The sequence below is a fragment of the Conger conger genome, chromosome 1 (genome assembly GCF_963514075.1).
Source record: "Conger conger chromosome 1, fConCon1.1, whole genome shotgun sequence".
NCBI classification, from domain to species: domain Eukaryota; kingdom Metazoa; phylum Chordata; class Actinopteri; order Anguilliformes; family Congridae; genus Conger; species Conger conger.
The window spans coordinates 64,153,779-64,166,667 of NC_083760.1; the positions used below are offsets into that span (position 1 = coordinate 64,153,779).

General features: G+C 40.1%; 1 protein-coding gene across 1 annotated transcript in view; it reads right to left on the bottom strand.

Annotated features, from left to right (window-relative positions):
* cdk14 (cyclin dependent kinase 14) overlaps positions 1 to 12,889 on the bottom strand; it is a 139,653-nt gene that overhangs the window by 116,798 nt on the left and 9,966 nt on the right. The window lies entirely within an intron of this gene.

Genomic DNA, 12,889 nt, shown 5'->3' on the forward strand with positions numbered 1-12,889 from the left:
GTCCACAAAACCTATAAATATATTTGAAATGGCATTTCTCAGAGCAGTTTCCCAGGGCTTCTAAAACCAGCAGGGATGTGTATGCATAGTAAACATCTTCAGTGCACACAGGACTGCCCAAATGTCACACATTTCATAGGTTTATGCTTAGGCATCAGTTCCTCCACACTCTTTTGACCTGGATAGAACATAAATACCTTTTTATGGTACAGTAGTGTAGTCACTGGTACCCAGGTCCCAACTCTGAGTACAGCTAAAGAATGTTAATGTTGTCATGTCCTGGGAAGTTTGGCTTGTTTTCACATTTGAGAAAATATACTGCATTGTTTATACAGTATTATAAAAATGTATGCATTGCTTTTAGCCACAGGCACTCTGCTCATTTGGCCATTTTGTTTGGACTTGGCCCCTATAATTGCTTGCTACAGCTGTATAGTTTTACTAGTACAGTAATTCTTTTATTATTTTTTTAACAAAAGAATTCATGCAAAAGTGGCTGACCTCTAGCGCAGTCCCTACCATTCAACATTAATCTGCTTCATACTGGAACTGGGTGCTAAAGCTGTCATTTGGGATATTTAACATTACAGAAATGTTAACTGTTAGTAGTAGCCAGTAATTAAATGGCAACACATTCACCTAAACCATTGGAGTCTGAGATTGTCTTGCTGAGACTGTCACATGCTCTTCATATAAACTAAACATAAGACACCTAATATGGCGCTATGATGAGATGAATCCCAGGGAAGGTATTAGTTTAACTAAATAAGCCCTGAGTTGATAGCCACTGACAGCTTAATAGCTATTGACATGTTGTGCTTTTTGTGTTTCAACTAAACCTCTCTCGAGTTTCATTTTTCAAATACACTTAGACATTTTCAATAACAGTTCAAACCAGACACAAATCATGATCATGTACAGTGAACTGGCCCTTCACTGGCCTTTCACAGTGAATATGTTGACACACCCACACACACACACACACACATAAACACACACAAGACTTTGAAGGAAGGTGTTGTTCCACAGAGAATATGACCTGCGAGTATGGGATGTCATGCATTATTAACTCCAGATCATTTGACACGGCTCAAGTGGACAGGACACATTCCTGACCCCAAAAGCACACGGCCAAACTAGCCAAAACCAGCACCCCCTATACGTTCCAAATGAAGCCTCCTCCCAATCACACTAGAAATGCTCTAAATGAAGCCTGCTGTACATGCAATGTGTATCCTCACCCATTGTATAATTAAATGTGATAGAGGGCTTACCTCAATCTTTTTTCTGAGTCTGTCTGTGCTACCTTTCAGTCTCACAACAAAGTCAGCAGGAAGATATATGGAAGAAAGCGGAGATAGTCTATACATTGATCTAAGGTTACAAGTGAAGTGTCAGGTTCTTTGGACTCATGCTGACACACGGGGATGGAAACATGACAGGGAGGCCGCCGCAGAACAATTTTTTTGGTTTAATCCGATGGGTATTTTGTAATATTTATTATATTATATTTGTTATCAAATATCGGTATATTCAGCATAAACTGGATCGTGTCTACTGGTTGAATGTCCAGCAGTGACAACAGGCTAATTTATTCCAGATGTATAACAAAACAAGCTATACACAACAAAACAATTCAGTCCTTTATCATTCAGTCCTTTAGAGTATTAATAAGGCATTAGCATGTAACCTCGGGTCACCATCGAGATAATGGGACTCTTTTTTTCCTGATGCACCACAAAGTGACCCTGAGTGGAAGAGGTTCAGTCTAATGTTCCAATATATACCTCTTCAAAAATCCCACAAAATCAATAATATGCAATTAAACAATAACACATTGTATTATGCTCTATAGTAACAGAAGTACTAATATATACAATAACAATCTAAAAATGTCTATACTGCACACACTGAACACCCAGGTGATAACCAATCAAACACGGCTGGTCTCAGGTTAACACATAATATTCTCATCACATGAAAAAAAAACATTAATGAAATGTTCCAATGATAGCAGAGTCACAATGAATGTTATGTTACATAATGTCTTCATTTACAGAAAACATAAACGAGTGGTGCTTTTACGACTTCAGCTTCAGTAAACTAACATTAACTCTGGAGACATATCAAACAGACGGAGGCAGTCTAAGGTGGCCAGATAACTACTAATACAGAAGCACACTGTGAAGAACACTGAATCACTGCCTGAAATTCTGCCTGGTGACACTTGTGGGGGTAGCAGCACGTATTAGAGTTTGTGGGTGGGAAGTGAAAGAAGTAGCCTAACCAGAAGGCTGAAACAAATAGTTTCAGTAAATACATCCAGCTACTGTAAGGCTTAGCTTGTTTTCTGCAGTCATTCTGTAATAAAGAGTGGCAATAATTCCGGACCTGACTGTACAAGTACGTTTCTGATAAATTCTGTGATGCGATTTAGCCGACCTATCATATAACACTGTAGTGGGCATGTCTCACTGTAATTGTGCAGGTGGAAGAAACATTCACAAAGACAATATGGTAGTACATTTTTAAATAGTGGTATAAACAATAGATTGGCAGAGCACTTAAAAAGTAGAGAAAATGCAAATGTGAAGCTGTGAAAGAAAGAAGTGCAGCAGGGTCTCAGTAGACAGGCCACTGAGGAACAGAAGCAGTCACGTTTCATGGGACGTACATGCTGGTGTGCGGCATGTACAAGATGGAATTTGTTATGGGATTTTCTTTAAAAGCATACTGGCTCGTTTACTGAAAAAATCAACTAATCATAACCACTGGCCTGTGGTTTGTGATTTGTTTACGAAAAAGGCCAACAACAAAGGCCAAAGAATTCCATAGTTTTGGCTGTGGTTTTGAGCGATTCCTGAGAGTTCCCCATAATGAGCTAACCTTTCATGTTGGTGGCCATTTTTAGTTTTGTTGCCAGTTCCTGTGGTTTTTCCCACTATATCTTTAAAGTATTAGACCTGGAACATGACAAAAACTTCGGGATAAGTGACAAACTAAGGAGCCTGCATTAATGAAGCTGCAATGCTTTGAGATTTTGCAAATGGATGGTTTTTGGAAAAAGGAACATAAACACTGACTGAGGGAATGAAAAAGATAAGTAGGAGATGGGTCTGTTTAGAAAAACAGGGTTTAGTTTCCAATTTAAACCTCCGCCTACCCTCCAAGACCCATTTAGATTTTTTTAATCCAACTGTCAGTTACATATTGTCAGCAATTCCCCACTCCAAACACAGAGCCCAATCCTTTTGAGGGGATACTTTTCTGACAGACTGATAGGGGCAAGCTAGAGGCCTGCAGTGGGCTACTGGACATAAAGCTCAAGCAGCGTTTCAGACAGAGAAGAAGGGCAGGTGTAACAGCCTTTTTCTTTGAGAGGTGCTGTAGGGCTGTGGGAAAGGCACTATGAAGATAACAGCTTGCTTCCAAAACAAAACTGCACATTGCTGGTGTTGCGCACGCTTACTGTATGTTTGTGAAAGCGGAGATGAAGACCCAGCACCGGAGAGAATCCGGTATGCCCGCATTTCCCCCCGCTATCGGATCCCGGAGGAGGCGTTCAGGCTTCGCTACGGGTGTGTGACTCCGCACACAGGCGTGAAAGTCCCCCATGTTCCTGCACACTACAGCTGCATATCAGGGCCTGGTATCAGGACATGAAGCACATACCCGAACAGCCCCGGCTGGATTCCAGCCACTTTCAGTCCGCCGTCGGTTTGGTTGCTATTCAGCTCCACACACCGGGAGCCGCTCGTCTCTCAGTTACCAATCGATTGAAATAAGAAAACAGCGTATATTGGAAATTCTTCAGACTGCTTCAGAGCCCTGCGCGGCAATTCATTTAGGGACTAATTAATGAAGCAATGCCCTTCGCCTCAGGGACAAGCCATTCCAAATATTTTAATTGAGGTAGCTCCACTAAATTGCTCAGCAACAATCTGCGCTTACTTTTTGATGCAAAATTCATTTTTCAAAGCAGAATGTTTCAGGGTGATTAAAACAGTGCAGCTGCATTTTTCTTCTCATCTTTTATATATACATATGACTATCGTATCAATATTACCATCTGGTATCAAGTTCCATGCATATTTAGAGACCAAAATATACTGTGAAGGAATCACCTTGAGAAACTACACTAGAATAGTTATAATCCCTGTTGATGACAAGAAGGCTACATGTTTGTGGAATGGAGATCTCGTTGCATTTTAGAATTTGAACACCAGCAAATACAGCTCTATTGAATACAAAACTGAGTGATGACATAGTTTAGTGATATATAGACCTGAATATGAGTCGATAAATGATGAGGAAACCATTGATCAAGACAGAATACAAAATACGAATACAGTACATATATCTTTGTACATTTAGAAAGTTTTCCAAAATTTTTATTTTGGTTTAAATATATACATATATAATTAAATAAGCTTAGCATTTAGTAGACGCTCTTTCTTAGAAACAAACTTTTTTATATACAATCTATTTATGAAGCTATACATGGTATTGCAGAAATTCAGGTGAAATACCTTGTTGGTATTGGCCCTCTGACAGGAGGGAGTCAAGCTCACAACCATTCTACTACAATACCAGCCTTTCTCAGACTGTAGCTGACATTCACGCAAGAGCTGAGAATCATGGGACGTGCTCACTATGGAGAAAGTTTGGAGCGAGTTAGTGATGCAGCTTCTCCTTTATATTTCATGCAAAAAGAAGTCTCTGGATGAGGCAGAACCAAGCTTTCAAGTGACTGAACATGACTGTGAACTCAATGACCAGCAGGTGGCAGTTACATTCTAGCAGGAATGATGAGACCAGAAACAGCTCAGGTGAATAGGGTTATATTTCCTGTGGGGCCAAAGGGCTATGCTTCATGCATAGAACATGTTAGCTTACCTTACAGAGCAGAAACTATTAATGATGTATTACCTAAAGAGTGTAACAGAAACCATATGACTCTAAGCCATTTGTTGCTGGGTTGAAAACCTCCACACTAATAATTTGGTGGAATACTGTGAAATTGCAGTATCAATAGGTTAATGAGCCAGTGCGTTCAAGTGAAATTTGATCTGCCAATTTTGACATATTCTTAATTATTGAAAGTGTGTTGTCAGCTTCCTGTTGAATTTAGAATGGAGGCTGCTCAGATTTCTGAAATATTATTAAAATTATTATTAGAAATGCACTCTCTCAATAATGTTAAATAATAATAATAATCTTTCAAAAATATACTTCTTGGCACATATTGAACAAGACTCCAGCTTTCGTCTGCAGACACACAACCAAAATTCTTAACTGAAAAAGAAAATGTTTTGGCTAGATGCAATTGAATTGAAATTCAAAAGGAGTACTCTCTCCAAGGTATTCACCTATAAAAGAATTCAAAAACGATTATGCTGTCATTACATTAGGCAGCAATGGAAAGCCAAACAACCTTGTTCGATGTCCTTGCCACACAAAATCTTTTGCAATGAAATAAATAGGCCATCTGATTCTCTATATTCTTCTTCTAGCCACAGAAACTAAAATCTACACGTGAATAGAAGTTCTACAGGTCGAAAATGCATGTGATGTGATATTTAGGGCATCTTACACATGGGGACAAATTAGGAGAGGAAGAAAGCAATGACACAATCCAAAAGTCATTTTTGCACATCTATCAATTCATGCATAGCAAGAGATTACAGAAGCACTTGAAGGAAACTGGGAGACAGAGGAGCTTTTCATTCGTACTTTTACCAGTCACACGCAGAGAAGCCGCCTTGATGTAAACACAAACTGTGGGGGGGCGGGGGGGCGTAGTCGTCAACTCATGAATGATAAATTCCACCTGGATTTCGCCAAAGACAGCAGCAAAACGGCAAAGCGTGTTGTGTGTTATCGTGGAGGAGATAAGAAGAGATCACAGCCTCACCGAGATACCCTGACTGAAAGAGGCCCTTTGTTGCCATTTGTCTCAGGCCTCAACAATGAATTGTTTGCTTTTGGCACATTTCAGCAATGTTGTTCACACTGCTGCTTATCGTATTATAGGATTTTCAAAGTAATTCTAAAGATAATTTTGTTCTTTTACTATCTGGTGTATATTGCTGTCCAGATAAGTCGAACATAATCATGAAAAACCATTCAGGGAGTTCAGCATTTTACATACCAGACTTGACTTGAATCTAACATCAGTGAGCCTGTGATCAGTGTACGTGCATCAAACACTCCCACACCCTGAATTTCACGAGAAGGGACCTGTCTAAGTCCACAGCGGCTTTGTGAAAAGGTCGTCTGAATGGCAAGATGGCCCATCTTTATTTGCCCAAGCTGTGAAAAGTGTCAGTTTCTGAATATTACAAATGTCCCTTTTCTCCTGGCTGTGTTTGTGCAGGAAGGTCACACAGCCTCCGCTCCCAGCACATTCCCGCCAAAAAAGGTCTCCCAGGACTCGCCTGGACAGTGATTTCTGCGCTGACCTTCATACCAGGGCCGGCCTCATACCAGAGATAGGCTTCTTACACTTAATTGAAGAAAATATTTACCTGTGACATTTTAACCTCTCTCCAAATAAATATGTGTTTAATCGTTAACCTCAAGAGCAAGGCTGCAAACTCTAGCGGAAAAGTTGACCCAATCACCTTTAAAAACACACAATATCGCAATATAGGAGAGAAGGGAAGTATGTGTGCTTTCAGCTCCATGTTTGCATGCATAGACATAAGTACACTTATCAAAACCTTTCTTCTCAAAGTACACACATGCACTCACCCACTCATTTTTTCAAGTCTTACTGTATCTGTATATTTTATTACTTACATTATCTTAGATTAACAGGACACTGTAGTTAACAGTGGTAGTTACTGCCCATCTATTCAAACCTACAGTGCAATAAACTATATGTCCTTTATCTAAACCTACCACCATCATTAATCTGATATCACACAGGGTAATCTTCATCCTCACACACTTAATGATATAAAAAACATACAGGTGTCTGTGTACCAAGACATGCATTTTAATGTCAAAACAAAATGTAATCCATTATAAAGCCTCAAGGATCATTATCAGGGTTAATGAAAGCAGGGATTAGGAGATCCTTGTAAGAGATGGGACGGTCTAAACCTGTATATCCAAGGCTTCTGAAATAAGGATTACTGCTGTAACTAATGTATTTTCAGTTGTCATGCCAACTCCACTACCAGCAAAGCCTGACTGATAACTCATACAACATTACTGTATGCTGCTGGGTTAGCAATGATCCCATATTAACTGACCTACATACAGTGTGGCCAGTCAACTCTGAAGAAAGCAAAAGGTTCAGCCAAAGATAATTTGCACCACATTGAAGTTAACATTAATAAGACTATCAATATATTTGCAAGATTAAGTATTATTTCCAGCTTTACGACTATCAATGACGACTATGGCTGATATCAGAATTATAGATTACATAAAGCCCACCATTAATGTGGTTTATTCAAACAAAGAAGTTACAAAATATTTTGGAAGATTATTTCAAGGGAATACATTAAGGTATTACTCTAACTCTCTCAAAAAGAAAGGAGTAAATATCTGTGGTAAACATGATATTGCAGAACACCATCAAAACGCAAAAAGGACAAAAGAGAGAATGCAGCTGCTCGTCAGGATGTCCTTGCTGCTCCAGCGACACGTTCACAGAGGCATAGACCAGACTGTGAATGGGGATCACACACAATGTCCTATTGATATTTTCAAGCAAGCTATTCACACAGACCATCTGAAATATCTATTTATAAAAGCCTTCAGGAAAATGTCTGAAGCAACAAAATATGTCACATTGTCTTCATGAATTGCAATTTAAAGATATAGCTATATAAGTAACAAAAAACAATAGCTCATTTAAATTCAGAAAGAAGCCTTTGGTTCTGGGCCTAGGAGCACATTGTGTCTAGTCAATTTCCCTCATACGAAAAATTTAACTGCCTACATCAACAGCGAAACACTAAACATTACTTTAAATAAACATTTGTTCGTTTTGCCTGGGCTAAGCGTCATACGATAATTACATATTGATAATAAATTGCTTACTGAAAATTCCAGATCAACTACTGAGAATCTTTACAGCTTCAGACAATATACTGTGTCTGCCACTCTCCATTCTAATGCTTTGTACAGAATCTATATTATTCCACCAACCCAAGCTGGGTGCAGTCTCACAGGCAAACAAAGCTCAATGTCTAACTGGCTTATTACCCATACTTGTGACAACTGCAGTCCAGAAATAGAGCAGTGCAGATCAATCCATTATTTATTTTCACAAAGAGCCGAGGAGGGGAGCATCTGAAATTGGGACTGCCCCCAGACAGCCAAGCCCAGTTGCTAGACCATCTTTTTGGTCCAGTTGGTCCATGTTTTCTGATGTTTTTGGGAGTACTTCTGTGACAGAACCACACACAAGCCATCTGTTCTCTATGGCTCAGTTAACACTAACGAGATTTCCACAAAAAAATGCTAAAATAATCAGTAACAATAAGAAAAGACATACTTTGGGCATTTTTATACACACATCTTTATAGTGTCCCTCAATTGCTGTCTGGAGCCAAAAAAATGTGTACATTTTCTGCAACCAAAACCACAGGCATACTCAAAGTACGTCTTTAAGGAGCTTTCCAAGTAAATCTAATCATTAACTAAGGGGGCAATCGCCCTCTCAAAACCTCTGAAGCTGCACATATTGGGGAGGGGGTGGCGGGTGATGACGTCATCCCTGGCATCTCTGCCATTCTGACTGTGCCACAAATATGCCTGGGGTTAAAGGGGAGAGCCCTGAACAGTGAGTCACAAAAAAAGTCCTTGCAAGGCTTTGGGAAGGAGGAGGAGACAGGAAGGAGGTGACTGGACTCCCTCTGCAAAGGCAGAGCAGCACACTGCGGCTGATTAAATCAGCCTCTTCAAGGGCAGTTTGCAGCACCACTGCTGGGACGCTGTAACCAGACAGCAGATTCAGAAGGAGGGCTTTACGGCTCTCAAATAAAGCACATAAATCATTTTAGAGGATATCCACGGGCGGAGAACGCACGGAGCGAGAGAGGCAGCACATCAAAGCCGGCTCTTTGGTTGAGGACACCCCCGGTGCACGTTGTGAGAGCGGGTTATGAGATCAGATGGACTGACTGGATCTTAATCTTGAATGGATTGATGTACTTAGGTTCATTAGATAAATGCTACGGATGTGTGCTAAGGCTCTAGTGAAAGCAGAAAGAGTATTCAAAAACGTGTTATTCTCTGGATTCTTCAGTTCTTCAATCTTTATCTTCACTTCAATCTTTAACTTCTACTACTGGGTTCACTACTGTTACCTTTCACTAATATTTTACCCTAATTTACATAGCACATGTGTTCATATTAATCACTTGTCAACTGCATTATTACACTTTGTTGTTATACTGATGGTGAGGCTATTTTGCCTATGCAAAAGTTATGATCAGTGCAGTATAGTATTCACACATTCCCCAGATTTCCAGAGCTCTATACAGAAAGCGTATGCCTGGTGGTTTGGCTTAGAGTCCATAGGGTATAGCACAATAATGGCAAGCCAGAATTCCAGCTAGCGATTAAGTGTGTATTTTCTTGCTGCCATTCTGTGAAAACCCCTGGTACAACACATGTAGCAGATACAGTCACAAAAATTGCTCAATTTATGACAAGGAAAAAGTAAAGCAGGATTGCCACCGTCTTTGGTCATTTTCTTCCTGCTTTGTTCATGGGTAGAAAGCAGAGAGGGTAACAGATAGAGAAGTGGCCACAGCAGAGAAAGTGCCAAGGCAGGGATAGACCCCCCACAGATCTCGCCATATACTGTATAAATACTATGCCACAGACACACAACACACCAACACACACACGCACACACACAATGCAACAAGATAATGGAAAATACAAATAGTACTATAGTATTATTCAGTAAATTGAGGGACAGGCCACTTTCAGAATATTCTCTAATGGGAAAGTGTGCATTTATTGTCATTTGTAACTACAAATAGCCTTACGATTTTTCAATGTTTAATGTCCTTTTTTGCTGCCCATGATCACATTTCACCACAGCTAATATAGAAACAGAAAACTCCTGCTACTAACCAAATCCTGCTGTATTTAGAAAAACATAGACACTGACCCTGGGTAATCTATTGTAATATCTGTGCTTCTGGCCTCCAATTAGTGCTGCAGGAGTGTACAGCATATTTGTGCTACAGTTCTGTTCTGCTCTACAGTTGGATATTTTCAAATAAACTGCAGCCATGCAAGCATACAAGCTGTCCATTCAATCCCAATCATGTATGCTCTACCAAATAATGAGTATCAAAAAAAATGCTGCAATACATTTTTCAGAAGAAAAGCAAAAAAGTACCAGTTATCAGGTACTAGACATGTGTGTTTAATGAAGTTTAATCTTATTTATGTGAACCTATAGAATTCTCCCTGATCTTGTCAACAGAATCCTGTGCTCACATGCGATAAACTTGTGGCTATGTTCAAACTGAATGGATGACCTTGGCTCGCTGCTCCCTGGAGCAAAATCAATGAAACTTCTGTCTCATTCTTCTGTTATCTGTCCTGGGGAGCATCCTATCAGTGACGTCCAAACACCAGGGATGACAGCATGACTCCCAGCACAGTGATTTTTTATCTCTTGTAATGCATTTCAAATGGAGGGTTCCAGAACAGAGCTTCCTTCACACAGATGTATTAGCTGTAATTAGCTGCACCTCAAAGCAAACACTTGACATCGAGATTAATGCGGATGCCTCATGACTTGCAGATATTTTGCACGGTGACCAATTATTATGTACGCAAATGACTGTATCTACACTCCCACCCTTCTGGTCTTAGCTCCTGATTGCACCATCATATTTACTGATTGTTTTTCAGGAACAAATTATTAAAATGCTACCATGGACAGACATAATTGAAATGCCTTGAGCTATATGCCCTGAAGTCTGAAAGCAGAGATATTCCACAGGTCTGCTTGTATATCCGAAAGACAGTAACGCAATTGTTGGCTAAATGCATTCTAAACAATGAACGTATTAGCTTACACTCGCAATGTTTCATTTCCTGCCCCAAAGTCTACCCCAAGCCATCGTGTTGTGCATTCCAGGGAACAATTTACCACACAAGAACAGCCATCTCATTGAGAGCTCGGCTCATTTCCTGTGACACGCTGAGGAAGACACAAACAGCAGCTGGGCCTGTCTGCATGCATCTCACGAGCAGCTCAGGATCGCTCCGTCAGACAATACCGAGAGAGGCTTTTTTTTGTTTGATGTAACAAGCATTTAGAAATAAGCCTTACAAGAGCCCTGTTTTCTCGGTGTGTTCTTTTGTTTTTCCAACTAAACACGTTCTTGCTTCCTTCAGTGCATTTCCAATTTGTTTGACAGAAACTTTCAGATTAATTTCAATCCCCAATTAAATAGGCATATTAAATACAACTGTTAGCAAAATTGCTTATATGGTTCCAATGAGCCCTGTACTTAGGAACTGAAGCATAACCATAGGCCGTTACAGGAAAAAAACTGTTGACTGTGACAACTCTTCTGGCCACTTGCCCTCTAGTGGTCATAAAATCTGCAGGATTCACAACACTTCCGTTTTGAGGTTGGCATGTTCAAGTCGTATCAAAGACAAGTACGTAGAGGAAAAAAGATAATTCTCTCCAACAAAAATGTATTTGGTCCAGAAAATTAAGGGTAATCTTCATTGCTGCCCCAGTTTAAGACTCCGGTTGTGCCCATTCTGGACACCCAGGGCTGATACAGGGAGTTTCACGCCATCCTCGCCTTTTCCCTCACAGTCACGCTCACATTCCTGGCATGCCCCGTGCTACCAGACACACATCTCAAGGGCATATGGATGTTACAATTAATCCATGCAGAGACACACACACACACGTGTACGCATTTGCACGCTCTCTCTCACGCTATCTCTCCCTCACACACACACATCCCGGACAAACGTCAGACAAATGCCCATATGCCAATTCATCTATTAGACAGTGATTAGGATGTTTTTTTTGGTTTTTATGTACGTGACGTACATAAGTATCCAACAATTAATGAAAGAAAAGTATAGTCCCTAAAGCTTGAAATTATTTCTGATTACTATTCATTCTGTCCATATCATCCTTCAAGAGACAACCTACCTACAGTATACATTCAGTGAGAACTTTATTAGGTATTTATTACTTATCTTTCAGAATTATTAGTCTTGTTGTAGCCTGTCCACTAAGAGGTTTGACACATTGTGTGTTCAGCGATACTCTCCTGCATACCACTATTGTAATGTGTGGTTATTTGCATTACCATAACCTTCCTGTCAGCTTTGACAAGTCTGGCCCTTCACCTCTGACCTCTCACATTAACAACACGTTTATGCCCCCAGAACTGCTGCTTTTTCGCACCATTCTCTGCAAACCCTAGAGACTGTTGCGCGTGAAAATTGCAGGAGATCAGCAGTTTCTGAAATACTGAAACAACAATCACTAGACGGTCAAAGAAGTCACTTAGATCATATTTTTCCCCATTCTGACATTTGGTCTGAAAAACAACTGAACCCCTTGACCATGTCTGGATGCTTGTATGCATTTCGTTCCTGCCACATGATTTGCTGATTAAATATTGCATTATCAAGCTGCTGTACAAGTCTACCTAATAAAGTGCTCACTGGGTGTATATACCTTCCTTGGGGAAAGTGTTTGGTTGGCCATGTTGAGGATGCATTACCAGCCTTGTGCAGGGCCCAACCAGCACTTTTACTATTGCGTATAGTTGTTAAGTAGGTAAGTGTGCTGGATGAGAAAGTTGTTACAGTCAGTAGGCAAAATTATATAGTCTCAAAATATTTCCAGGCTTTCACTGAGTAT